Here is a 463-nt window from a genome sequence, read left to right as displayed (position 1 = left end):
GCCAAAGAATTAACAGAAAACATTCTTGTTCCCAAGGGCACGCTGTAGCTATAAAGGCTCATAGCACCCATCTTTGAGGGACCACTTTTTTCTTATTCACTGAGAAAATTTATTCTCTAAAAATCATAGACTATCAGAATTTCTGCTACTTGAAATCATATCAACAAGAAGGAAGCATCTCCCTCTGCCTGGAGGACTAAGTCACTTTGACAAAGAAAAGCAGCCTTGATTTCCAACCTCGGTGCAAAACTTCAAATAAGGGATTTGTGAACACAGCATTCTACCTCTATCTTAACTTTGTGGTTTCCAAGGAAAAACGACCCTAGATCCACTTCAAAGTCCGGTCCTAATGTCTACCCTTTCACACAGCCCTGCTTTGCTTTGAGCCTGTATCAAAACTCTATACTTCACCCTTCCCTCAAAACCTATAACTCTGTTTTTTCTTTTTTTTTTTTTTTTTTTT

Source organism: Propithecus coquereli, unplaced genomic scaffold, assembly GCF_000956105.1.
Source record: "Propithecus coquereli isolate 6110/MARCELLA unplaced genomic scaffold, Pcoq_1.0 Scaffold59, whole genome shotgun sequence".
Classification (NCBI taxonomy): domain Eukaryota; kingdom Metazoa; phylum Chordata; class Mammalia; order Primates; family Indriidae; genus Propithecus; species Propithecus coquereli.
The sequence above is the reverse complement of the archived record's forward strand: the minus strand, read 5'-3'. Positions refer to the sequence as shown.